The sequence below is a fragment of the Eriocheir sinensis genome, unplaced genomic scaffold, assembly GCF_024679095.1.
Source record: "Eriocheir sinensis breed Jianghai 21 unplaced genomic scaffold, ASM2467909v1 Scaffold311, whole genome shotgun sequence".
NCBI lineage: Eukaryota > Metazoa > Arthropoda > Malacostraca > Decapoda > Varunidae > Eriocheir > Eriocheir sinensis.
In genome coordinates this window covers 305,953-333,508 of record NW_026111623.1, presented here as the reverse complement: position 1 = coordinate 333,508, position 27,556 = coordinate 305,953, and the positions used below count along the sequence as shown (strand labels likewise).

At 42.2% G+C, this 27,556-nt stretch overlaps 1 long non-coding RNA gene across 1 annotated transcript; it reads left to right on the top strand.

The window, feature by feature from the left end:
* The first annotated feature begins 18,466 nt into the window (after nucleotides 1–18,466).
* LOC126991627 (uncharacterized) lies at nucleotides 18,467–26,349 on the top strand. Its single transcript, XR_007745707.1, has 3 exons — nucleotides 18,467–18,693; nucleotides 20,333–20,413; nucleotides 22,623–26,349. It is a non-coding gene; the product is annotated as an uncharacterized LOC126991627 (long non-coding RNA).
* The last annotated feature ends 1,207 nt before the right edge of the window (nucleotides 26,350–27,556 follow it).

Sequence of the window (27,556 nt, the reverse complement as noted above, 5' to 3'; positions counted from 1 at the left end):
TAAAAACACATACAAACGAACGCGCTTCCTTCCGTCAAAGTCAGTGTCCTGCTGACTGGAAAACAGCATATGTCACTCCGATTCCCAAGACCACCACCCCTCAATCACCGAGTGACTTGAGGCCTATTTCTATCACCCCCATTCCCAGCCTCCTGTGTGAAGCCTTCATTTTCAAGTGGACTTACACTCATCTTGCTCCCCTCATAGACCCACAACAGTACGGCAATATCAAGTCAACCTCCACCACACACTGCCTAATTAATCTCCTGGACTTTGCCTACAGAAATCTTGAAAAACGCAAAACATCAGTTTCTCTCGCTTTTATTGATTTCCGAAAGGCTTTTGACCTAGTTCACCATACCACAGTCATCAACAAAGCAATAAACCTAGGGCTTCACCCTAACCTGGTCTCCTGGCTGGCTGATTTCCTGCACCAGCGTAAACAGGTGGTGAGATTTCAGGGAGTGGCCTCCCCTCCTCTACACCTTACATGCGGGGTGCCTCAGGGGCTCAAGATGGGCCCTTTGTGCTTTCTTATATAGGTTAATGTCGCGCTGACCCACACACCCCACCGCTGGAAGTACGTGGACGACACCACAGTGGGAGTAACAGTTGACAACAGCAACCCAGATTATTCCCACCTCCAGGAAACACTACACAACCTACACACATGGACAACACAAAACATGGTCACCATCAACGACACCAAAACTACACTCCTACACATCAACACCTCTTCTGCCCCTGTTGCCCCCCCTGTGGTGTCCATCAACGACACTCCCCTCCGGGTAGTTACATCTGCAAAACTACTTGGAGTCACCCTGGACAACAAGCTCACATGGAAGGGGCACGTCTCCCAGCTCACCAGATCTGCCACCTATAAACTGTACCTGCTGAGGAGACTCAAAACGCTGGGGGCCCCTGAGTGTGCGCTGGCGAGCGTGTACTCCTCGTTCATTCTCCCCAAACTGACATACGCGTCCCGAGCGTGGTCTTCCTCCATCAACATCACGCAGCGCCGCCAACTTGAACGCGTCCAGAAGCGAGCCTGCAAAATCATCCTGGGCCCTCACTACACCAGCTACCAGGACGCCCTCGACTCCCTCCATCTCACCAGCCTACAACACCGTCACGAGACCCTACTACACCGGTTCGCAACCAAGCTTCTCAACCAGCCCAGACACAGACACATCCTCCCACCCGCAGTGAGCCGCCCTCAGAACTCAGTGAGACACCACAACATTATTGCCCCGATACGGGCACGGACTGACCGCTATAAGAACAGCGCAGTGCCCATGATGGTCAAATATATCAACAATGCAAATTAAGAGCAGCACAATTTGTATGTTTTGTAAATATTTTTCATTAAGACTTATTGTTGTTGTTATTATGATTATTATTATTATTATGATTACTATTATTATTATCATTATTATTATCGTGATTATTATGATTATTATTATTATCTTTACTATGATTATTGCTATTATTGTTATTTCTATTTTCATTTTTATTTTCAATCATACTACTTTGTTCATTTGTCTCATTCATTTCATTTCATCTTTCATTGATGTATATTTTCAGCTCTAGGGTTGCCTGGTACTTCATGAAATAAACCGTTTATTATTATTATTATAATTATTATTATTATTATGAAAGCACCTTGATATTGAGAAATAGATGAAAGCACATCGTTAATGAGGAGCAGATGAAAGCACCTCGATATAGAGAAGCAGATGAAAGCACCTCGATATAGAGGAGCAGATGAAAGCACATCGATATTAAGGAGTATATGAAAGCACTTCGATATAGAGGAGCAGATGAAAGCACCTTGATACTGAGCAGCAGATGAAAGCACCTCGATATTGAGGAGCAGATGAAAGCACCTTGATACTGAGGAGCAGGTGAAAGCACCTTGATATTGAGGAGCAGGTGAAAGCACCTTGATATTGAGGAGCAGGTGAAAGCACCTTGATATTAAGGAGCAGGTGAAAGCACATCGATATTGAGGAGCAGATGAAAGCACCTCGATATTGAGGAGCAGATCAAAACACCTTGATATTGAGGAGCAGATGAAAGCACCTCGATATTGAGGAGCAGATGAAAGCACCTTGATATTGAGGAGCAGATGAAAGCACCTCGATACTAAGGAGCAGGTGAAAGCACCTCGATATTGAGGAGCAGATGAAAGCACCTCGATATTAAGGAGCAGCTGAAAGCATATCGATAATGAGGAGCAGATGAAAGCATATCGATATTGAGGAGCAGATGATAGCACCTCGATATTGATGAGCAGATGAAAGCACCTCGATAATGAGGAGCAGAGGAAAGCATATTGATGTTGAGGAGCAGATGATAGCACCTCGATATTGATGAGCAGATGAAAGCATCTCGATATTGAGGAGCAGATGAAAGCATATCGATATTGAGGAGCAGATGATAGCACCTCGATATTGATGAGCAGATGAAAGCATCTCGATATTGATGAGCAGATGAAAGCACATCGATACTCATGAGCAGATGAAAGTACATCGATATTGGGGAGCAGATGATAGCACCTCGATATTGATCAGCAGATGATAGCATATCGATGTTGTGGAGCAAATGAAAGCACATCGATAATGAGGAGCAGATGAAAGCACCTCGGTATTGAGGAGCGGATGAAAGCATATCGATATTGGGGAGCAGATGATAGCACCTCGATACTGATGAGCAGATGAAAGCACCTCGATATTAAGGGGCAGATGAAAGCACCTCGATATTGATAAGCAGATGAAAGCACATCGATATTTGGGAGCAGATGATAGGACCTCGATATTGATAAGCAGATGAAAGTACATCGATATTGAGGAGCAGATGAAAACACATCGATATTGAGGAGCAGATGAAAGAACCTCGATATTGAGGAGCAGGTGAAAGCACATCGATTTTGGGGAGCAGTTGAAACCACCTCGATATTGAGGAGCAGATGAAATCACCTCGATATTGAGGAGCAGATGATAGAACCTCGATATTGACGAGCATATAAAAGGACCTCGATGTTGAGGAGCAGATGAAAGCTCCTCCATACTGAGGAGTAGATATATATAGATACCTTGATATTTAGGAGCATATGAGAGCACATAGATATTGAGGAGCAGATTAAAGCACCTTGATATTGAGGAGCAGATGACAGCACCTCGATATTGAGAAACAGATGAAAGCACATCGTTAAAGAGGAGCAGATGAAAGCACCTCGATATTGAGGAGCAGATGAAAGCACCTCGATATTGAGGAGCACATGATACCAACTCGATATTGAGGAGCAGATAAAAGCATCTTGATATTGAGGAGCAGATGAAAGCACCTCGATATTGATGAGCAGATGAAAGCATCTTGATATTGAGGAGCAGATGAAAGCATCTTGATATTAAGGAGCAGATGAAAGCACCTTGATATTGATGAGCAGATGAAAGCATCTTGATATTGAGGAGCAGATGAAAGCATATCGATATTGAGGAGCAGATACAAGCACCTCGATATTGAGGAGCAGGTGAAAGCACCTCCATATTGAGGAACAGATGAAAGCATATCGATATTGAGGAGCAGATGAAAGCAGCTCGATATTGAGGAGGAGATGAAAGAACATCGATATTGAGGAGCAGATGATAGCACCTCGATATTTAAGAGCAGATGAAAGTACCTCGATATTGAGGAGCAGATGAAAACACATCGATATTGAGGAGCAGATGAAATCACCTTGATATTGAGGAGCAGTTGAAAGCACATTGATATTGAGGAGCAGATAAAATCACCTCGATATTGAGGAGCAGATGAAATCACCTCTATGTTGAGGAACAGATGAAAGCACCTCGATATTGAGGAGCAGGTGAAAGCAACATCGATATTGGGGAGCAGGTGAAAGCACATCGATACTGAGGAGCAAATGAAAGCACCTTGATATTGAGGAGCAGATGCAAGCATATCGATATTGGGGAGCGGGTGAAAGCACCTTGATATTGAGGAGCAGATAAAAGCACCTTGATATTGAGGAGCAGATGAAAGCACATCGATATTGAGGAGCAGAGGAAAGGACATTGATATTGAAGAGCAGATGAAAGCACTTCGATATTGAAGAGCATATAAAAGCACATCGATATTGGGGAGCGGGTGAAGGCACCTTGATATTGAGTAGCAGATGAAAGCACCTTAATATTGAGGAGCAGATGAAAGCACCTTGATATAGAGGGGCAGATGAAAGCACTTCGATATTGAAGAGCATATGAAAGCACCTTGATATTGAGGATCAGATAAAAGCACCTTGATATTAAGGAGCATATGAAAGCAACTCGATATTGACGAACATATGAAAGCACCTCGATATTGAGCAGCAGATGAAAGCACATCGATATCGAGGAGCATATGATAGCACCTTGATACTGAGGAGCAGATGAAAGCACCTTGATATTGAGGAGCAGATGAAAGCACCTTGATATTGAGGAGCAGATTAAAGCACCTTGATATTGAGGAGCAGATGTAAGCACCTTGATATTGAGGAGAAGATAAAAGCACCTTGATATTGAGGAGCACATGATAGATCCTCGATATTGAGGAGCAGATTAAAGCATCTTGATATTGAGGAGCAGATGAAAGCACCTTGATATTGAGGAGCAGATGAAAGCACATCGTTAAAGAGGAGCTGATGAAAGCACCTCGATATTGAGGAGCAGATGAAAGCACCTCGATATTGAGGAGCACATGATACCAACTCGATATTGAGGAGCAGATAAAAGCATCTTGATATTGAGGAGCAGATGAAAGCACCTCGATATTGATGAGCAGATGAAAGCATCTTGATATTGAGGAGCAGATGAAAGCACCTTGATATTGATGAGCAGATGAAAGCATCTTGATATTGAGGAGCAGATGAAAGCATATCGATATTGAGGAGCAGATACAAGCACCTCGATATTGAGGAGCAGATGAAAGCACCTCCATATTGAGGAACAGATGAAAGCATATCGATATTGAGGAGCAGATGAAAGCAGCTCGATATTGAGGAGGAGATGAAAGAACATCGATATTGAGGAGCAGATGATAGCACCTCGATATTTAAGAGCAGATGAAAGTACCTCGATATTGAGGAGCAGATGAAAACACATCGATATTGAGGAGCAGATGAAAACACATCGATATTGAGGAGCAGATGAAATCACCTTGATATTGAGGAGCAGTTGAAAGCACATTGATATTGAGGAGCATATAAAATCACCTCGATATTGAGGAGCAGATGAAATCACCTCTATGTTGAGGAACAGATGAAAGCACCTCGATATTGAGGAGCAGGTGCAAGCAACATCGATATTGGGGAGCAGGTGAAAGCACATCGATACTGAGGAGCAAATGAAAGCACCTTGATATTGAGGAGCAGATGCAAGCATATCGATATTGGGGAGCGGGTGAAAGCACCTTGATATTGAGGAGCAGATAAAAGCACCTTGATATTTTGAGCAGATGAAAGCACATCGATATTGAGGAGCAGAGGAAAGCACATCGATATTGAAGAGCAGATGAAAGCACTTCGATATTGAAGAGCATATAAAAGCACATCGATATTGGGGAGCGGGTGAAAGCACCTTGATATTGAGTAGCAGATGAAAGCACCTTAATATTGAGGAGCAGATGAAAGCACCTTGATATAGAGGGGCAGATGAAAGCACTTCGATATTGAAGAGCATATGAAAGCACCTTGATATTGAGGATCAGATAAAAGCACCTTGATATTAAGGAGCATATGAAAGCAACTCGATATTGACGAACATATGAAAGCACCTCGATATTGAGCAGCAGATGAAAGCACATCGATATCGAGGAGCATATGATAGCACCTTGATACTGAGGAGCAGATGAAAGCACCTTGATATTGAGGAGCAGATGAAAGCACCTTGATATTGAGGAGCAGATTAAAGCACCTTGATATTGAGGAGCAGATGTAAGCTCCTTGATATTGAGGAGAAGATAAAAGAACCTTGATATTGAGGAGCACATGATAGATCCTCGATATTGAGGAGCAGATTAAAGCATCTTGATATTGAGGAGCAGATGAAAGCACCTTGATATTGAGGAGCAGATTAAAGCATCTTGATATTGAGGAGCAGATGAAAGCACCTCGATATTGAGGAGCAGATGATAGCTCCTCGATATTGATGAGCAGAGGAAAGCACCTTGATATTGAGGAGCAGATGAAAGCACCTTGATATTGAGGAGAAGATAAAAGCACCTCGATATTGAGGAGCACATGATACCACCTCGATATTGAGGAGCACATGAAAGCAAATCGATAATGAAGAGCAGATGAAAGCACTTTGATATTGAGGAGCACATGATAGATCCTCGATATTGAGGAGCAGATGAAAGCACCTCGATATTGAGGAACAGATAAAAGCACCTTGATATTGAGGAACAGACGAAAGCACATCGATATTGAGAAACAGATGAAAGCTCCTCGATATTGAGAAGATGAAAGCATATCGATATTGAAGGGCAGATGAAAGCACCTCGATATTGATCAGAAGATGAAAGCACATCTATATTAAGGAGCAGATGAAAGCATCTTGATATTGAGGAGCAGTTGAAAGACCCTCGATATTGAGGAGCAGATGAAAGCACCTTGATATTGAGGAGCAGATGAAAGCACCTCGATATTGAGGAGCAGGTGAAAGCACATCGATATTGACGAGCACCTGATAGCACCTCGATATAAAGGAACAGGTGAAAGCACCTCGATGTTGAGGAGGAGATGAAAGCACCTTGATATTGAGGAGCAGATGAAAGCACCTCGAGATTGAGGAGCACATGATACCATTTCGATATTGAGGAGCAGATGAAAGCACATAGATATTGAGGAGCAGATGATAGCATCTCGATATTGATGAGCAGATGAAAGCACCTCGATATTGAGGAGCAGATGAAAGCACCTCGATATTAAGGAGTAGATGAAAGCACTTCGATATTGAGGAGCAGATGAAAGCACATCGATATTAAGGAGCAGATGAAAGCACCTCGATATAGAGGAGCAGATGAAAGCACATCGATATTAAGGAGTAGATGAAAGCACTTCGATATTGAGGAGCAGATGAAAGCACTTCGATACTGAGCAGCAGATGAAAGCACCTCGATATAGAGGAGCAGATGAAAGCACTTCGATATTGAGGAGCAGATGAAAGCACATTGATATTAAGGAGTAGATGAAAGCACTTCGATATTAAGGAGCAGATGAAAGCACTTCGATATTGAGCAGCAGATGAAAGCACCTCAATATAGAGGAGCAGATGAAAGCACATCGATATTAAGGAGTAGATGAAAGCACTTCGATATAGAGGAGCAGATGAAAGCACCTTGATACTGAGCAGCAGATGAAAGCACCTCGATATTGAAGAGCAGATGAAAGCACCTTGATACTGAGGAGCAGGTGAAAGCACCTTGATATTGAGGAGCAGGTGAAAGCACCTTGATATTGAGGAGCAGGTGAAAGCACATCGATATTCAAGAGCAGATGAAAGCACCTTGATACTGAGGAGCAGGTGAAAGCACCTCGATATTCAAGAGCAGATGAAAGCACCTTGATACTGAGGAGCAGGTGAAAGCACCTTGATATTGAGGAGCAGGTGAAAGCACCTTGATATTGAGGAGCAGGTGAAAGCACATCGATATTGAGGAGCAGATGAAAGCACCTCGATATTGAGGAGCAGATGAAAGCACCTTGATATTGAGGAGCAGATGAAAGCACCTCGATATTGAGGAGCAGGTGAAAGCACCTTGATATTGAGGAGCAGATGAAAGCACCTCGATACTGAGGAGCAGGTGAAAGCACCTCGATATTGAGGAGCAGATGAAAGCACCTCGATATTAAGGAGCAGCTGAAAGCATATCGATAATGAGGAGCAGATGAAAGCATATCGATATTGAGGAGCAGATGATAGCACCTCGATATTGATGAGCAGATGAAAGCACATCGATAATGAGGAGCAGAGGAAAGCATATTGATATTGAGGAGCAGATGATAGCACCTCGATATTGATGAGCAGATGAAAGCATCTCGATATTGAGCAGCAGATGAAAGCATATCGATATTGAGGAGCAGGTGATAGCACCTCGATATTGATGAGCAGATGAAAGCATCTCGATATTGATGAGCAGATGAAAGCACGTCGATATTCACGAGCAGATGAAAGTACATCGATATTGGGGAGCAGATGATAGCACCTCGATATTGATCAGCAGATGATAGCATATCGATGTTGTGGAGGAAATGAAAGCACATCGATAATGAGGAGCAGATGAAAGCACCTCGGTATTGAGGAGCGGATGAAAGCATATCGATATTGAGGAGCAGATGATAGCACCTCGATACTGATGAGCAGATGAAAGCACCTCGATATTGAGGAGCAGATGAAAGCACCTCGATATTGATAAGCAGATGAAAGCACATCGGTATTTGGGAGCAGATGATAGCACCTCGATATTGATAAGCAGATGAAAGCACATCGATATTGAGGAGCAGATGAAAACACATCGATATTGAGGAGCAGATGAAATAACCTCGATATTGAGGAGCAGGTGAAAGCACATCGATTTTGGGGAGCAGTTGAAACCACCTCGATATTGAGGAGCAGATGAAAGCACATCGATATTCATGAGCAGATAAAAGCACATCGATATTTGGGAGCAGATGATAGCACGTCGATATTGATCAGCAGATGATAGCACATCGATATTGAGGAGCAGATGAAAACACATCGATATTGAGGAGCAGATGAAAGCACATCGATATTGAGGAGCAGATGATAGAACCTCGATATTGACGAGCAGATGAAAGCACCTCGATATTGAGGAGCAGTAGAAACCACCTCGATATTAAGGAGCAGATGAAATCACCTCGATATTGAAGAGCAGATGATAGAACCTCGATATTGACGAGCAGATGAAAGCACCTCGATATTGAGGAGCAGGTGAAAGCTCCTCCACATGCAGGAGCAGATGAAAGCAACCACATCTGATATTGAGGAGCAGATAAAAGCACTTCGATATTGAGGAGCAGATGAAAGCACATCGATATTGAGGAGCAGATGAAAGCACCTCGATATTGAGGAGCAGATGAAAGCACTTCGATATTGAGGAGCAGATGAAAGCACTTCGATATTGAGGAGCAGATGAAAGCACCTCGATATTGAGAGCAGATGAAAGCACTCGATATTGAGGAGCAGATGAAAGCACATCGATATTGAGGAGCATATGAAAGCACCTTGATATTGAGGAGCAGATGAAAGCACCTTGATATTGAGGAGCAGATGAAAGCACATCGATATTGAGGAGCAGATGAAAGCACCTCGATATTGAGGAGCAGATGAAAGCACCTCGATATTGAGGAGCAGATGAAAGCACCTATCGATATTGAGGAGCAGATGAAAGCACTCGATATTGAGGAGCAGATGAAAGCACCTCGATATTGAGGAGCAGATGAAAGCACATCGATATTGACGAGTAGATGAAAGCACCGATATTCAGGAGCAGATGAAAGCAACTAGATATTGAGGAGCATATGAAAGCACATCGATATTGAGGAGCAGATGAAAGCACCTCGATATTGAGGAGCAGATGAAAGCACCTCGATATTGAGGAGCAGATGAAAGCACCTCGATATTGAGGAGCAGATGAAAGCACCTCGATATTGAGGAGCAGATGAAAGCACCTCGATATTGAGGAGCAGATGAAAGCACATCGATATTGACGAGCAGATGAAAGCACCTCGATAATGAGGAGTAGATGAAAGCACATCGATATTGAGGAGCAGAAAAAAGCACTGATATTGAGGAGCAGATGAAAGCACATCGATATTGAGGAGCAGATGAAAGCATATCGACATTGAGGAGCAGATAAAAGCACCTTGATACTGAGGAGCAGATGAAAGCACATCGATATTGAGGAGCAGATGAAAGCACATCGATATTGAGGAGCAGATGAAAGCACATCGATATTGAGGAGCAGATGAAAGCACCTCGATATTGAGGAGCAGATGAAAGCACCTCGATATTGAGGAGCAGATGAAAGCACCTCGATATTGAGGAGCAGATGAAAAGCACCTGATATTGAGGAGCATATGCTACCACCTCGATATTGAGGAGCAGATGAAAGCACATCGATATTAAGGAGCGGATGAAAGCACCTTCGATATTGAGGAGCAGATGATACCACAACTTGCAGGAGCACCTCAGGGGTCCAAAATTGAGGAGCCCTGAAAGCTATATGATATTAATGACGCAGATAAGCACCCCACCGCTTGAGGAGCAGATGACACCACAGTTGAGGAGTAACAGATTGACAACAGCAACCCAGATTATTCACCTCCAGGAAACTACACAACCTACACATGGACAACACAAAGCAGATGGTCACCATCAACGATATTGAGGAGCAGATAAAAGCACATCGATATTGAGGAGCAGATGAATCGATATTGAGGAGCAGATGAAAGCATAGCAGATGAAAGCCATCGATATTGAGGAGCAGATGAAAGCACCTCGATATTGAGGAGAGATGAAAGCACTGATATTGAGGAGCAGATGAAAGCACTCGATATTGAGGAGCAGATGAAAGCAGATATTGGCTGAGAGCAGATGAAAGCAGAAGGATATTGAGGAGCAGATGAAAGCACCTCGATATTGAGGAGCAGATGAAAGCATCGATATTGAGGAGCAGATGAAAGCACCTCGATATTGAGGAGCAGATGAAAAGCATCCTTCTGATTGAGGAGCAGATGACAGCATATTCGATATTGAGGAGCAGATGAAAGCATGATATTTGGAGCAGATGATGATTATTATTATTATTATGATTACTATATTATCGTGATTATATGATTATTATTATTAGCACTCATTGATGTATATTTTCAGCTCTAGGGTTGCCTGGTACTTCATGAAATAAACCGTTTATTATTATTATTATAATTATTATTATTATTATGAAAGCACCTTGATATTGAGAAATAGATGAAAGCACATCGTTAATGAGGAGCAGATGAAAGCACATAGATATTGAGGAGCAGATGAAAGCACCTTGCTATTGAGGAGCAGATGAAAGCACCTCGATATTGAGAATAGATGAAAGCACATAGTTAATGAGGAGCAGATGAAAGCACTTCGATATTGAGGAGCAGATGAAAGCACCTCGATATTGAGGAGCACATGATACCAACTCGATATTGAGGAGCAGGTGAAAGCACATAGATATTGAGGAGCCGATGATAGCATCTCGATTTTGAGGAGCAGATGAAACCACCTCAATATTTAAGAGCTGATGAAAGCACTTCGATATTGAGGTGCAGATGAAAGCACATCGATATTGAGGAGCAGATGAAAGCACCTTGATATTGAGGAGCAGATAAAAGCACCTCGATATTGAGGAGCAGATGAAAGCACCTCGATATTGAGGAGCAGATGAAAGCACCTTGATATTGAGGAGCAGATGAAAGCACCTTGATATTGAGGAGCAGATGAAAGAACATCGATATTGAGGAGCAGTTAAAGCACCTCGATATAGTGGAGCAGATGAAAGCACCTTGATATTGAGGAGCAGATAAAAGCACCTCGATATAGTGGAGCAGATGAAAGCACATCGATATTGAGGAGCAGATGATAGCACCTCGATATTGATGAGCAGATGAAAGCACATCGGTATTGGGGAGCAGATGATAGCACCTCGATATTGATGAGCAGATGAAAGCACATCGGTATTGGGGAGCAGATGATAGCACCTCGATATTGATGAGCAGATGATAGCACCTCGATATTGATGAGCAGATGAAAGCACATCGGTATTGGATAGCAGATGATAGCACCTCGATATTGATGAGCAGATGAAAGCACATCAATATTGAGGATCAGATGAAAGCACCTCGATATTGAGGAGCAGGTGAATGCATATCGATGTTGAGGAACAGATGATAGCACCTTGATACTGAGGAGCAGATGTAAGCACATATATATTGAGGAGCAGATGAAAGCACCTCGTTATTAAGGAGCAGATGATAGCACCTCGATATTGATGAGCAGATGAAAGCATATCGATATTGGGGAGCAGATGATAGCACCTCGATATTAAAGAGCAGATGAAAGCACATCGATGTTGAGGAGCAGATGAAAGCACATCGATATTGAGGAGCAGATAGAAGCACCTCGATATTGAGGAGAAGATGAAAGCACCTTTATATTAAGGAGCAGATGAAAGCACCTCGATAATGAGGAGCAGATGAAAGCACCTTGATATTGAGGAGCAGATGAAAGCACCTTTATATTAAGGAGCAGATGAAAGCACCTCGATAATGAGGAGCATTTGAAAGCACATCGATATTGAGGAGCAGATGAAAGCACCTTGATATAGAGGAGCAGATGTAAGCACCTTGATATTGAGGAGCAGATAGAGAAGCACCCTAGATATTGAGGAGCAGATGAAAGCACCTGTGATATAGAGGAGCAGATTGAAAGCACCTCGATTATTGAGGAACAGATGAAAGCACCTTGATATTGAGGGAGCAGATGGAAAGCACCTTGATATTGAGGGAGCAGATGAAAGCACCGTGATATTGAGGAGCAAAGATGCAGTATGAAAAAAAAGCATCTTGATATTGATGAGCAGACCGAAAGCACATCGATATTGAGGGAAAGCAAAGATGAAACCCTCTCGATTTTTGAGGAGCAGATGAAAGCACACTGATATTGATGAGGAGATAAAAAGCAATCCTTGATATTGAGGAGCAGATGAAAACCAACTCGATATTGAGGAGCAGATGATAGCTTACATTAATATTGAGAGAGAAGATAAAGCGTACGATATTGGAGGGAACAGAGAGGAAAGTAACTTGATACATGAGGAGCAGATGATATGGCAGGCACTCTCGATATTGATGAGCAGTTGAAAGCACATCGGTATTGGGGAGCAGATGATAGCACCTCGATATTGATGAGCAGATGAAAGCACACGATATTAAGGAGCAGTATTAAAACACCTCGATATTGAGGAGCAGACAGAAAGCACATCGATGGGTTGAGGAGCAGGTGAAAGCAGATCGATATTGAGGGAGCAGCTAGATAGCACATTGATACTGGAGGAGCAGATAAAAAGCAACTTGATATTGAGGAGTAGTGGAAAGCACTCTGATACTAAGGAGCAGATGAAAGCACTCCTTGGATAATGAGGAGCAAATGAAAGCACCTTGATATTGAGGGCAGATGAAAACAGTTCATTATTGAGGGAGCAGATGAAAGCACCTCCTGTTATTAAGGAGCAAGATGATAGCACCTCGATATTGATGAGCAGATGAACACTTATATCGTTTTTGAGGAGCAGATGATAAGCACCCTCGATATTAATAAGCAGATGAAAGCACATCGATATTGAGGGAGAAGATAGAAGCACCTCGATATTCAGGAGCAGGTGAAAGCACATCGATGATTGGGAGGCAGAAGTTGAAAAGAACCAAGATATTGAGGAGCAGATGAAAGCACCTTGATGATTAAGGAGCAGATGAAAGCACCTCGATATTGAGGAGCATTGAAAGCACATCGATATTGAGAGCAGGTGAAAGCAATAATCGATATTTAGGAGCTTTTGAAAGCAAATCGATATTGAGGAGCAGATGAAATCTCCCCAGATAGTGCTGAGGGAAGCAGATGAAAGCACCTTGATATAAGAGGGAGCAGATGAAAGCACCTTGATATTGAGGAGCAGATGAAAGCAATCCTCGATATTCAGGAGCAGATGAAAGCACCTCGATATTCAGGGAGCAGATGAAAGCAACTTAATATTGAGTTCAGAAGAAAGCATTTCTTGATACCGAGGGAGCAGATGAAAAGAACACATAGATATTGAGGAGCAGATGAAACCACCTTGATATTGAGGAGCAGATGAAAAGCACCTTGATATTGAGGAGTGAGTATTTTGTGCAAAATGAACTCAATATTGAGGGAGCAGATAGAAAGGACCTTTGTTATTGAAGGGATCAGATGATCATCACTCGATATTAGACATGAGCAAGATGAAAGCACCATCGATATAGGGGGCAGATGATAACACCCCTCGGCTAGCTAGCTTAGATGAAAGTACATCGATAGTGAGGAGCAGATGAAAGCACATCGATATTGAGGGAGCAGGTGCAAAGCAATATCGAAATTGGGGAGACCAGGTGGAAGAACCTAGATATTGAGGAGCAGATGAAAGCTCCTTGATATTGAGGAGCAGATGAAAGTACCTTTATATGAGGGACCACTTGTTAAATCTCTTGATATTGAGGAGCAAATAAAAGCACTCCTGATATTGAGGAGCAGGATGAAAGTTCCTTATCTTAGGACCAGATGAAAGCACCTTGATATTGAGGAGCAGATGAAAAGCACTGATATTGAGGAGCATATGAAAGCACATCTTATATTAGATGAGTAGATAGAAAGGCATATGATATTGAGGAGCAGGATGAAAGCACCTCGATATTGAGGGAGCATATGAAACGCACATCGATATTGGAGGAGCAGATGAAAGCACCATGGATATTGAGGAGCAGATGAAAGCACCTCGATATTGGAGGGCAGATGAAAGCACCTTGATATTGGAGGAGCAGATGAAAAGCACCATTTTGATATTGATGAGCAGATGAAAGCACCTTGATATTGAGGAGCAGATGAGCACCTCGATATTGAGGAGTAGATGCAGGAGAACCTTGATATTGAGGAGCAGATGATATACCTGGTATTGAGGAGCGGATGAAAGCACGATGAGTAGCATTACCAGAAAGCACCTTGATATTGAGGCAGCATGATGAGCACCTTGATATTGAGGAGCAGATGAAAGCACGTCGATATTGAGGTGGGGAGCAGACGACGAAAGGTTCATCGATATTGAGGAGCAGATGAAACCACACTGGATATTGGGGAGCGGGTGAAAGCACCTTGTTGATATTGAGGAAGCACCTCGATATTGAGGAGCATATGAAAGCATCTATGATACTGAGGAGCAGATGGAAAGCGCACTGTGATATAGAGGATCTCATAGAAAGCACCTCGATATTGAGGGAGCAGTGAGAAAGCTTACCTCGATATTGAGGAGCAGATGAAAGCACCTTAGTTATTGAGAGCAGATGCGAAAGTAATTCCTCCGATATTGAGGGAGCAACCAGATGAAAGCACCTAGATATTAAGGAGCAGATTAAAGCACCTCGATAAGCTAAATGAGCATATGAAAGCACATCGATATTGAGGAGTGCGAAAGCACCTTGATAATATTGAGGAGCAGATGAAAGCACCTGATATTGAGAAAGCAAGGAAAGCACCTTGTTATTGAGGAGCAGGATGAAAGCACCTGATATTGAGGAGCACATGAGCACATCGATATTGACGAGCAGACGAAAGCACATCGGTATTGAGGACAGATGGCTTGATATTGATAAGCAGATGAAAGCACCTCGATATTGAGGAGCAGGTGAAAGCACATCGATATTGGAGGGAGCAGATGGAAGCACCTGATATGGAGAAGCAGGATGAAAGCAGCTCGATATTGGAGGGGAGGCTGGTGAAAGCACGATATTGATGAGCAGATGAAAGCACCTTGATATTGAGGAGCAGATGAAAGCACTGACATTGAGGAGCAGATGAGCACTTTGATATTGAGGGCAGATGAAAGCATCTTGATATAGAGAGCAGATGAAAGCACCCTTCATATTTAGGAGCAGATGAAAGCACTTCGTTATTGAGAGATAAATAAAAGCACCTGGTTGAGGAGAGCAGATGAAAGCACTCGATATTGAGGAGTCAGTGATGAGCACCTCGATATTGAGAAGCAGATGAAACACTCGATATTGAGGGAGCAGATGAAAGCACCCTCGATATTGAGGAGCATTATGAAAGCACATCGATATTGAGGGAGCAGACAGCACATCGATATTGGAGAAGCAGATGAGCACTTTGGTTGAGGAGCAGATGAGCACCTCGATATTGAGAAGTAGATGAAAGCACCTCGATACTGAGGGAGCAGATGAAAGCACCATGATATTGAGGGAAAGTTAGATGGAAAGCACCTCGTACTGATGAACAGATGAAAGCCACTCGATATTGAGGAGCAGATGAAAACATTTCGTTGAGGAGCGGATGAAAGCACTTCGATATTGAGAGCAGATGAAAGCACCTCGTTATTGAGAAGACAGATGATAGCACCTCGATATTGAGAGTGAGCAGATGAATTAAGCACTCGATATTGAGGAGCAGGTGAAAAGCACATCGATATTGAGGAGCAGATGAAAGCAATCCTCGATATCGATGCCGAGCAATTGAAAGCAAATCGTCGTTAGCTGAGGAGCAGATGAAAGCACCTCAATATTGAGGAGCAGATGAAAGCACTATCGATATTGAAGCCGGAGAGTGCCAGATAAAAAGCTACCTCGATATTGAAGAGAAAAGATGAAAGCACCACGATATTCAGTTTGCTCCCGACGCAGCGAAATGACGGTCGATTCTATATTTGAAGGATGACGGTATTGATTTTACTTACGCCCTTAGCAAGGAAGATATTTCAGTGGGGATGACTCGGATCGAAAAGAAAACTCCTTCCAATGTCTATTCTCATCGACTCGACTGAATGGGTAAACCGTTATTTATAGTTCTTGAGTTGGTTTGCAGTTCAAAGAATTGGAGTAGTCGACGCATATTGAACTTTTCAGGTACAGCAAGACTTGAATCATATTCTCTCGTAGACGTCTTTTCTCCAGTGTAAAGAAGATTGAGTCGTTTAGGAGTCGTTCGTACAGTTAGCCCTTAAGGTTGTAATCATCTTCGTGGCGCGTCGTTGGATCCTTCCTTAGTAAAACAATGTCCTTTCTGTAATTAGGAGACCAGGAACTGTACTGCATACCGAGGTGCGAGGTCTTTACCATGGAATTATACAAGGATAGCATCAATGTCTGGCGCCTTGCCTCTGAAGCCTTTCTCGCTATGGATTCCGAGCATAAGTGTTGGGTTTTCATTATATGCTTTCTTTTTGCCACTGGATTCACGTGTTTAGGTCATTCGTCTGATAGTGACTCCAGAAATATCCTTTTCCTCCTGCATCGCCTGCAAGAGGTTTCCCCATTCAAGATGTATTTACAGTTATTATTCTGGACCCAATGCGCGATTTTGCATTTGTCAACATTAGAAAGGACATTTGCCATTTTTTCCGACCATTCGATAATTTAATTGAGGTCTTTCTGAATGATTTCGCAAAGATCGGTCTTTGTAAGGTCACTTTCCACTCACCTTGGTGTCATCAACAAATTTTCGATATTGTGTGATTTTCAGAGTCCTGATCAAAGTCGTGATATATATATATATATATATATGTATATATATATATATATATATATATATATATATATATATATATATATATATATATATATATCTATATAGGTGAATTACATCTTTCCTATGCAGTAATGCCTTTGGATAATATTCAAATTATGTGCAACAATAGCACAATACGGGCTTAGATTTTTCGTAGAAATATAACTTGAAATAAAGCTATGATCGGTGCCTTCGTGGTGAACTGGTTAAAATGCTTGACTACTAATCTGAGGGCCTGGGTTCGAATCCCGGCCTAAGTAATCGGCGCCCAGCCCAGCCTGCTGTTTGCCCTCCTTTTCTGGCTGGTCGACAAATGAGTACTTACCTGGAGAAACCTGGAGAAGGTAAACTGTGGTTTATATATATACCACAAGCCCAGAAGCCAATGAGGAGATGAGCACCGCGGCCAGGCTCAGCTGTAGCGTATACTCCCTTGAATCTCCTAGTGTCTACTGATTTAACTACCTAACTAACTAACTTCTAGTAATTAACCATCTAACGATCTAACAAACTAACTATTGAACTATCTATTAAACTAACCATTTAACTATAATTATAAGTAACTATACTCGCCGCACAATTAAGAAGCAAAATGGGGGCCCCCTCACCCTTCCCTCAGGGCGCATGGATATGACTGTGTGTGTGTGTTTGTGTGTGTGTGTGCGTGTGATTGGCGGCGCTCTGAGATATTTTTATTTTGACAATTACGGATATATCTCTCTCTCTCTCTCTCTCTCTCTCTCTCTCTCTCTCTCTCTCTCTCTCTCTCTCTCTCTCTCTCTCTCTCTCTCTCTCTCTCTCTCTCTCTCTCTCTCTCTCTCTCTCTCTCTCTCTCTCTCTCTCTCTCTCTCTCTCTCTCTCTCTCTCTCTCTCTCTCTCTCTCTCTCTCTCTCTCTCTCTCTCTCTCTCTCTCTCTCTCTCTCTCTCTCTCTCTCTCTCTCTCTCTCTCTCTCTCTCTCTCTTATACTCATAGCTATCAGGTGCTCCTTGCCGCTTACTCAATAATTCTGGGAACGTCTGAACACACAGGAGGGCATTTTTATGTACGAGTATGTGTACGGGAGGGGAGGACCTAAGATGGGCATTAAAGTTAAAAATAGAAACAGCTTGCCAATTTTCTTTATGGGTTCAACTAATACTTTCGAATCGGTGCTCGACCCAGGCCTGGAGCACCGCTTCACGAGGAAGTAAATCTGCATTCCCGACGAGACGAGCGGCGAGGCGGCACCGCGGCTCCAGGCGGGGCGGCGGCTCCTCCGACACCCGCGTCATGCCCTTCAGCTTCCAGCAGGTGAGTCCCGAGCAGGTTTTTTCATTATGAAGCATCCTGTGCAGTCACCGTGACAGTCACGCAGCACTTGATCTTTGTTGATAGAATATTCAATGCTAATCGAATTCAGGTGGACGCTAATATGTTTGAATAATTATATTTGTATTTAGATGTTTTTGATAAGATTTGACAATGTTAGCACAGATTGAAAAAGAACGCATGACTAAGATTCAAGTGTCCGAATTTTTAAGCTTTTCTACACGTGTCATTCTCAATCAGGCTTGTTTGGCGTGCGTGGCACACACACACACACACACACACACACACACACACACACACACACACACACACACACAGTCTATATATGACGTTATGTTGTCATGGCAACTGTTCCAACCAAATACCTAACAAGCCAACAGTAATGAATGTTGACTATTCAATCAGTAAATCAGCGGCAGGAGGCACGCCGGATGGTGTTATTAACCGTTAAATAATATGAATGAATCCAGTAGTAGTAGTCTATATGTTAATAAGAAAACATCACGCTTCACGCTGACAAGCCTTATTCTCGAAAATATCTTATCCGTTCACTGTAGCTCGACTTTAATATTTGAACTTTGTATATTAGGAAATTTGTCAATCTCTTTCTTGGCACAATGTTAATAGATTAACATTCTAATGATCGTCAGACGGGAACATCCTCCATTCAGTCCTTACCCCCCCCCCCCCCTACACACACACTGGTACAAGGGCGATAAGGAAGGAACCTCGCAGAGGCCTAATTTCCATGTTCAAGTAGCCTTTGTGTCCTCTTCTGAACATACACTGAGAGATCCAGTACGATCATTTGCTGTGTTGTGGCACCTCTCCAGGCGACTGAGAGCCTAATAACAACACCCAGGCAAGTCACTACGCGAGATGCCGTGCGGCGAACGGGAAGCTGAACCGGTGGTTGAAGCTTCGGTTCGTGGGTAGTTGCTAGATGTCTGGTAATCAAGATTTCTAGAAGGCTCTATATCCAAGCATGGGGACTATGTAGTATCCTTGCAGTTAACAGACCACAGTCTTGCAGATGCACTGGCGAGGTAATGTGCCTGGCTTTGCGTTAAACTGTAGTCCTCCCTCCCGGCCCATCATAATTTGCTGACCGCATGGGTGAGTGGCACCTCTTCCATCATTTTGCTGCTGATATGTGCTCAAAAATAAAGCAAAAAACACCACAACGAGACTTAATTAATTAGGGATGCAGACATATGGGTGAGTTTAAGACATTCCCAGAACACTAACAGACCGTCGTGTCCCGTACATCGATGTGTGTGTGTGTGTGAGACTGGTGACTGTAGCTCAGCGGTGCGTCAGTGAACGGTTTATATCAAGGGTAGGCAAGCCTCCTTGGCTCAGATGTCGGGGTGCAGCGGGCGAGGCCCCAGTGAGTCGATTTGTTGCCACGCTGTTACCCTTTCCTTGTCAGTATATTTTATTTCCTGAATATGCTTTTCATTTATAAATGGTGTGTGAAAAACACCATAAAATAAAACCTTTCTAGAATAAATGTTTTTTATACAATAACACAGCCTGGAAGGATTGTCTAGCATATAGGCTATTCCTTTTTTCCACATAGGTATATCACACAGGTATATACTTTTTTATATACCCCCAGCAGACGAGCGGCTGAACAGACACTCCCTGGGATGACTGAACGACAGCCAGGCTGGACTGAATGATCCAGCAGTTGCTGCAGGTTAGTGATTGTCACTGCTTAACACACACACACACACACACACACACACACAAACGTATGGAAGTGGATTTTCTATAGGTAGGTAGACTGATAAAGAGGTAGACCTAACCAGGTGAAAATATTAATATATAAATGTAATTACACAAAGAATTTTACCCTAGTATATATTTTGCTTATTGTTCATTATCTTCATTTGCATGAAATGCTGAGCAGCCATTATGAAGGTGCATCGGGGGAGGGAGATAGTTAACTAGTCATTGCCCTGGGTTATCAGTGATCCTGATCATGGGCTGCATTTTGTTCGTATGAATAGGCCAGCTGGGTCGTGTGTCTAGGCAGGGACATTTTGGAACAGTGGAATCTTTACTGCGACACGGACCAAAGTTAGCATCGTGATTGCTGTTTACTTGTTTGGGTCTTGTCATATGACACATAGACATGCACTGCTGGCCTTCTATCCCGTACAATGCATGTTTATTCCCAGAGGATAGTAACGAGATGGTTAGGTACTTGTTGCCAGGGACCGACACTTGAGTGGCAATCCAGGGGTCAGGACTCAGGAGTGGGCTGGACAGGTCAAATTTGGCACAGTTGCACCGTAAGTTAACTGGCTCGAATTTGAACACGACAATGTTATCAAATTTATTAGTGTGGTGACGCAACCTTAATAATTGTTCACAACACCACAGATGTGCCTAGCCTGGGCCATCCCGTCTGATCATTTATAATTATATGGGCCATTAAGTATTAGACGGACCAGTCAGAGGGCAATAACTAATAATATTTGACTCCTTAACCTTTGCAAATGGTAACTTAAAAACAATATGTTGCAGTTTGTCATAGTTCCCAAACAAGGGCCTTTTAAGTATATTTTTGTTAGTGAAACTATTATAAATACAAGTATTGCTGCATGTCACTCCTGGAGACTGTATTCCTAGTAATAATGACGGCATACAGGCTTTGAAGGAGGGTCATTAGTTTTCTTCATATTTGTCTTCAGACCTGAATACTTTCAAACTGTGTAATCTCCTTGATATATATTTTTTTTCAAAATAATTCAGTAAGACTATAGCAACAGTAGTTGTGGAGGAACAACACAGAACCTGATGATTGGTTAGAGAATGAATATGATGAAAACCAGAGTTTACCTTCCCCAGGTTTCCATTTATCAAGCATCCTGAAAGGGAGGATGAACAGCTAGGTGGGCTGAGTTTTTAACACAGGCACACACATTCAGGAGACCGTGGGAAGTAGACTTTGGGTAACCCGCACGGTACACAGCCTTTATGTGAATGTGTTCCTGCCCACCAACATTTATTCAGGCTTTGGGAATTCTGATTCTGAAAGCATTTTGTATATACTTGAGCTACTTTATTAAACTCAAGTATAGGAATTTGTGAACTAATTATAAGGTCTTTTCAAAGGCTTCTCATCATGATTTACTCCACACATTTCGTTTTCTTTATTTACTTATCTACAGTTACACTGGGACTTTCCAAATACAGCAAAACATACTCGCCACCTTCCTCTTGGCCACCGTGACTGTTGTACAATTCCATGTAGGTAAATTCTTTACGTACGTAACTACCTCTTCCATATTATTCGTGACATTCACAAGAGCAAACAACTGGTATCTGCCAATGCCCAGTCTACTGGTTGTGTTCATGTTTCTGCTGTTCTTCCAGCTTGTCCATGCTAGATTTAGATCAGATGTCAGACAATTTTAAGCTTAGTTATCCCAGCTCTGTCATCTACGTAGTTTTCTTCCTAATCTTTGTACTCCATCAGGTTTTCTGTTTCATTTGTTTACTGCCACTGATCATGGGTATATTTCCAGGAACATTAGTCAGTTTGCCATTTGCTTTTCTTATATTTCCTCCAGTCACATTAATTAGAAATTCTGATTATACAAATTGATTTAATAAGCCATTTCCCTGAGCATAGGGATAGTGGAGTGTTGCTACTTATGTGACAAAATTTGGTAAGGAATATATGAGTAGGTCTAAGATTAACAAAAAAAAAGGTCAGTGGCTCTGGAGAAGAACTGGAACAATTATAAAATAAAACAAGATTAATTATCCCATCAGTATATTAATGAATAACAAATGCATTAGTAAAACCTTTGTAACAATCAAATTAAAGTTTTTAATGACATTGCAGCATGTCGAGGGTGGAGGGCTATTCTAATATTGGTGTTACTTTCTTTCAGGTATGGCCAGGTGTTGCAACCCTCCAATAAGCACCTGTACCAATCTGGATAGAGATGTGTAGTTCACAGTGTAAGGACAATCCAGTTGCCAGTCAAACATCTGGCACTGTTCCCCAAAAGAGCTGACAAACTCCGAGCCAAGTTTTTTTTTCTTTACACTCTGACCTATAGCGCTGGTAGGCTTTCTTCAGGGGCCTGGTGGTTGACCCAAGCCCGTCATGGCGCAGGGAAGTGTTTATAGCAGCACCATTTCTTCTTGGCTCATGCTGCCCGCCAGAGCTCATTCTTGATTCACTTGGACAGTTCCTCTAGAGTTGGGGTAGATAGGTGATCTTCAGGACAGCACGTGGGTAGCCTTATGTCACTTGGCAATGACTGAAAAATCCCAGGTGGTAGCAGAAGATTTGAACCCGCATTGTCCAGAACTTGGTGAACGCAGGACCTGCACACTAACTATTCAGCCACTGCCTCTCTGTTCCAACATGAGTGAAAAATGAGAGGCCAGAAGAGAGTGGTTGATCTCAATTGGAGAAGTGTCTAGATAGGCAGGAGGAAATAGATGAAGGAAGGCTGCTCTGGAGTTAACCTGCATAAGGAATTAGGATAGTATAGAGACGAGTAGAACGTTATGTAAAAAGGGACCACAGTAGAGGTGGAGGCATGTAGTTAGCAAGCTTAGAAGGGCAATCATCATGAAAATGTCTGTAGAAGACAGAGGGGCAACATTGCAGCAGAGTTTGCTATAGAAGAAGAGAGTTTAGGTTTGACTCCATCAAGTCCAAAACAGCTATGTGAGTGAAGCCCCTCCTATATGAAATGCGCTCTCCATACGAGGACAGACAAGGCCCCTGGATATCATTTGTGAGGGGTAAAAAACTGAAAGACTAATACAGAACACACAACTTCAAAGAAGCTGATTTAGGAAGAGGTGAGATGAAATTATGAGTTGAGGATAGACCAAATATGTTTATTGTTTAAGTGGACAGCTGAGTGTTGTCATAGAATAGGGAACAGATGTTCGGAATTCTATCCCTCTGTTTTTATATCGTGTTTCCTTTCAAGCTAATCTATCTTTGCTATGGTAATCCTGCCACTGTCTTCCCCTAAACCTCTCAGCACCTGTATTCTGTACGACTATTTTATTTCCCTCTCTGAGGAAAAAGTCAATTTCTCCGCCTATCAACTGAACAAATTCCATCGTCTATTCCCTAGTCTTCGACCACACTCAGCGGTCCCCTTCCTCTACACTAAATATTCTCTGTCTATCCTTAACTCAAAACATTAACTGAAAACTTATTTCCTCTCTTGCTAAATCAGATTCTTCGAGGTTATGCATTTGTATCGTTTTCACCAGTTCTATTCCCCCTCACACATGCTGTCCACATACAAGGGTCTTTTCTGTCCTCATATGGAGTATGACAGAAGTCTTAGACAAATGGTGGAAAATTCTGTAGGATCAAGGTCATGGGCACGAGAGGAAGTGACATCTTGGCATACATAGATGCAGCATCCAGCTTGGATTGAAAGCTGGGATGAAGATAGCGAGAGACATACATCACGGCAGCCACTAATGGACTGGAGTTGTCCAAGAAACCCCCCAAGAAAGCCTACCATCACTATTGACGATTACTGTCAGTAGCCCCAGAGACCCGTGTTTCAGTTAAGAAGAAGAGGTAAAGGAAGAGGAGGTAAAAGAGGAGAGATGATGTTCTACAGGATGGAAACTGAAGCAAAGATCGTGGATGTTGCAAAATTTGGAAAAAAAAGTGAGTTATCAGGACAGCTGTGTACTATAGGTTTGTTATGTCACTGCACAATACATTCAATAAGCTGTAACTTAAAATAATTTGTATCTTTTGAAACTAGATGCTTATAATATTTCTCCAGAGGCTGCCTGAGTTATTACTTAGTACAATTTTGAAGACCTATAAACATTTCCAGCTGTTTTTACTGCATATTAATCATGATTTGTATTGTTAGATAACTATATCAGAATTCAATTCTAGAGACAGCTGCCATTAAATTGAGGTTTTGCATATTTTTGAGTTTCACTGTAGAAAGTACCATGAATCAATATATTTTGTAGACTTTGTTCACTTGTGTCATCTCTGTACCATCAAAATTCCAGACTAATTTTCACAATGTATACAACAAGCTGAAAATTTTTGAATACCTTGGAAGAAGGAAGGCTGGGAGGATCGAGGCAGGCACGGGCAGTATACTGGCAGGAGTGAGGACAGCACAGCCTCTACCATGATTGAGTTCAGAAGAGCAGACTTCAGGGCAGGCTGATAGATGTGATGTGATTATATATGAGCAATTTTTTGAATAATTGCAGTGGTTCGTTGGACTCACAAAACTCACAGAGCTCACAAAATTTATGTCTCTCTCACAAGTAGACTTGCTAAGGGTAGTGTCAGTATTTTTGTAGGGGGTTATTTCTTTCTACACTCGCATACTCTTCCTGACATTGAGCTTCATACTACACTTCCTGGCATTGAGGTCCATCTGCCACATCCCAGCCAAATCATACAACCCATCAAGCTTGCCATGCAACACACTAGCATATTGGTCTGTTCTTATTTCTAATCTGCTGACCAATGTTAAATTTCACCAACCTCTCCTCATGCGCTATATAATTATTGTGCTAGACAAGGCATCAATCTGACCTCAGTATTTGAATCCTCTATTAATTTTATATACTTCTCTCTGTATGATGACCATACCACAGCGGCATATGTAGGCCTGGATTGCATCATGCACTTTTCTTTTGTTATAAATAAAAGCAGCTTATGTTTATGATAAATCTGAAAAATGTAAATAGCAACAGGTAACATGCTAGTTGACACACCTATACATCCAAGTTCTTTTGTGTTGATTAGCTCCTAGATAAATAATGATTAACCAAAGGTTCCAGTATACCTCTTATACCAAACAAACAAAATAAAACTTACCTCTCATGGAGCACTCAACCAAAATTAATGTGCAGACTTAAAAAAAAAAAAAAAAAAAACTGTGGTGATAATGCAGTGGTTAATGCTCATGCTGATTATGATAAGTTAGACTGGTTTGATTTAGTTTAATACATACTGGAATATTTCTATCAGGCCCAGTGTATCTGTATTGTTATCTCCCACTTATCAGCCAAATGTTGCTGCTACTTTTGACTTTTTGGGTTTATTTCTTCAGTCAAAAACTTATTCTATTTCTATCACAATATATTGATGTGGCAGATTTTTAAAAACAATGAATTGATAAAGAACACTATTAGGCTGTCTTATCCTCCTTCGTGGCGATCACATGGCATTCTTGTGAAGACAGCAGAGCATGATGTCACCTGAACTAATGTAATAGATGAAACATATAGCAAACCTTAACTTTGAGGAAATTCTACACTCCATCGTGCCATGATCAAATTAAGATGGGCAGGAACATTGGCAGTGAGGAGAATGATTCACGAACTTGGACGTAAAAAAAGTTTTGAAAGGAATGAGCAGAGCAGAGGTGAAGCATATATGAGCATAGCTGGGCACGATAACAGAAAACCTTATCCCCGATAACTGATAATGGAAAACCTTATCGGTAATAACCGATATTCGTTAACTGGAAACAAATATAGGCGATAACCGATACCCGATATTAATCCACAATTCCGATACTAGCTAGCGATAAGCCCGATAGGCGAAAACGATACTATATTGATATTTCAAATAAAAATATAGATGAATTTAAATTTTTATTATCTGTATTTTAGAAAACTTACAAAACCTGAAAACCACACGTTGACACGTAGCTACCTATGGACGGTAATACTAGAAACGCCTGAACCGGTGTTGTGTTATATGGCGTCCCCACATTCATAAGCTGGTTTTGTTTACAAACACTGGTCTCGTGAACTGCGCATGCTCACACCAGCAAGCAAATGCCAAAGCTGAAATTGTTTTCCAGACGGACTGGCAAGAGAAACGCCAAGGCATCTCCATAGCCACCCTGCCCTAAAATTACATCATTGAGACGGCCACACGGCGCCCATCAAGTCCAAGGCCACGGCCGCCCTGTATCCCGCCGCCCTGACCCGTGGCCGCCGCCGCTCCTTGTCAACACACGCCTCAGGCACGTCGGTGGAATGCCTGGTACTCAAGTATGTCCGGCCTGACCTGAATGCGGCAGAGAACACATACTGGTCATTCCGTAACACACTGGGATGCATTCATCAACGTCGTAGCATATAATATTACCGGAAAAACACGCACCCACGTCGACAATTACACCCATTGGCATTATTTATGGCATAACTTTACACTCTAATGTAACTTTCAGTTCTAATTTGGGATTTTTTTTATAAACTGGAGTTAATGGAGCTGTAAGCTGCACTGTCAATGCCACGATATTCTTAGTATATTTACCTCTGTCATGCCTAAACTCCGGAGCATGGCCCGGCTGATGCGTGTTTGCTTACCTGACAACCGCCCTCTGTTCCGCCTACTGAAGGGTATCTCACAAACTCTGGCCGCCAGACTTATGAGAGGCAGCGCCAGTAATAGTACAGCACTGGAGACAACATGCGGAATTTTATGTCATACACGGAATGAAAACTATTTACCCAAGAAAAACTCATCACTAATATGCAAAAATATAGCTTCAGCACCATTGCGATGTACAGTAAGATGTAAAGACGTCCAATTTTGAAACTTTAATAACCATGTGCTGAGACAGAAGAATCGAATTGCCGATGAAAAACGAGTTTATTGCATTTTTTTTACACTAGAGGAAACAACTCAAGGGCAAAAAAAGTAACAAATTCACATGTAAGTGTAAACATGATTAAGTGAATAACAAAGGAATACTTCTATGTGACAGAGAAAGATACGTCCAAAGAAATGTTCTTTAATTAGTGTCCTGGCGGTCTTATATGATGGTACACAACAGTGGAG